Below are 2,004 nucleotides of genomic sequence, written 5' to 3' on the forward strand. Positions count from 1 at the left end.
AATACATGACCTGACCACCACTGTAGTGATTCACATACATTATGAATGTGATACTCTTACAAACTTGTAAAATAGGAAACTCTTCTACAAAAAGACCTTTTCAATGATCATTTATTGATTAAAATTTCAGTATATTCATGTGGTGTTTATAATTTTTAAAGTGTAATATTTGACAAAAATATACATGAAAAAATTATTTAAGAAAAAGTTTGGAAAAACTACATTTGGGAGACTTTTCTGAGATTGAAACCTTGTTTTAGACAACTCTGTTTTAACAAAGAGAAATGCATATTTTATTCAGCTATTTTATAGTGTAATTTGTGTTTTTCTAGGTTGTACTTATGGATATTTCAACCTGAGCTCATTCCTTGGTTCTGTTACTGAAGGATCTGTGGATGAATCCCCAGTAGTTAGAGCAATAGCAGTGTCTCAGAAATATAAAGTTCTTTCCTTTGTTCTTTATCCTAATCATAACAGTACCAACATTACACTTTCTCTTAAAGGAAAAGTCAATAACAGTGTGTTTGAGGTAAGAAATTTTTATTTTTAGTATATAGAATTTTGTACTTCAAAAGCAGGTGTTTCCAAACTGTGGACACCCTCTATGAGGTCACGGGAAACTGCAAAAGGAGTTGAAGAAATGCAACCAATTTTTAATCTCTTTGATTTGTTTCTGTTTGTTTTTTGTAAATACTAATACATTCTAAAGAGTTTCTGTCTAGTTGTGAAACAGGGAAAGAATTTCCTTTTTTTATTTTTTATTTAACTTCAAATATTCCTGCAGAGCTACCTAATTTTGAACTGACAGGCTAGAAGAAAGTCAGCTAATCAACAACACCCACTGCCAACTGTTTTATTACTTTTCTTTGAGTGAGCACTTGGATTTGACTATCACTCTTGTAGTGTTACCATGACACCAGAGTATAGGGCATGTTCACAATGAATTCTTGGATCAATGGTCTGTGTGTTCTAACCATTAGGCCATGCCTAGCCCTTGTTATGTGTATTCTACATTTGTTTTTTGATTGTTTTAAAATTATGTAATTATTCCAAAATAAACTATGTATGAAACTGTATTATTGATCCATATTTTAGAATATTATTTATTCTCTGGGTGGGGGGGTCTTAATTGTTCACTTTACAAAAGGGGCTCCAAGATTAAAAGTTTGGGAATCACTGTTCGAGAGAATTAAACTAAATGAGTTAGAGTAAGCTTGAATGAGTGGCATTTTGATAAATATTTGATCTTTTTGTTTATGTATACAATATCCATACTGTACCTGATTTATGTATTTAATTGTTGTAGGTTACATTTACTCTGAATGTGGACACCACTTCAAGAAAAGAACTCACCAGATCTACCAAGAATAATGAACTAAAAAAAACTTATGAACAAATTACAGAACCTACAGTGACATTTGAAGAATTTCCTGATGAAATTAGGTGCTTTTTCAGTTTGTTATTTAATATACACATCGATCTTTAGGTTTCAGATCCTTACTCAAAGATAAAGTATCTCAGATATAGGTTATTACTCAGATATAAAGTATCTCAGATGAATGTTCTTACTCAGATATAAAGTATCTCAGATATAGGTCCTTACTCAGAAATAAGGTATCTCGGATATAGGTCCTTACTCAGATCTAAAGTATTTCAGATATAGGTTGTTACTCAGATATAAAGTATCTCAGTTATAGGTTCTTACTCAGATATAAAGTATCTCAGATATGGGTCCCTACTCAGATATAAGGTATCTCATTTATAGGTCTTTACTCAGATATAAAGTATCTCAGACATAGGTTCTTACTCAGATATAAGGTATCTCAGATATAGGTTCTTACTGAGATATAGGTTTAGTAAGGAACTATATCAGAGATCCTTTATCTCTGCATGAGTAAGGACCTATATCAGATATATTTTATATCTGAATGAGAACCTATATCTGATTGAGGACCGGTATCTGAGATATTTTATACCCGAGTAAGGGGATATAAAGTATCTCAG

The 2,004-nt window shown here is 31.6% G+C and overlaps 1 long non-coding RNA gene across 1 annotated transcript; it reads left to right on the forward strand.

Moving 5' to 3' along the window:
* The first annotated feature begins 333 nt into the window (after positions 1 to 333).
* On the forward strand, positions 334 to 1,365 carry LOC111084264. Its single transcript, XR_002609468.1, has 2 exons — positions 334 to 529; positions 1,307 to 1,365. It is a non-coding gene; the product is annotated as an uncharacterized LOC111084264 (long non-coding RNA).
* The last annotated feature ends 639 nt before the right edge of the window (positions 1,366 to 2,004 follow it).

The sequence above is a fragment of the Limulus polyphemus genome, unplaced genomic scaffold, assembly GCF_000517525.1.
Source record: "Limulus polyphemus unplaced genomic scaffold, Limulus_polyphemus-2.1.2 Scaffold15481, whole genome shotgun sequence".
NCBI classification, from domain to species: Eukaryota; Metazoa; Arthropoda; class Merostomata; order Xiphosura; family Limulidae; genus Limulus; species Limulus polyphemus.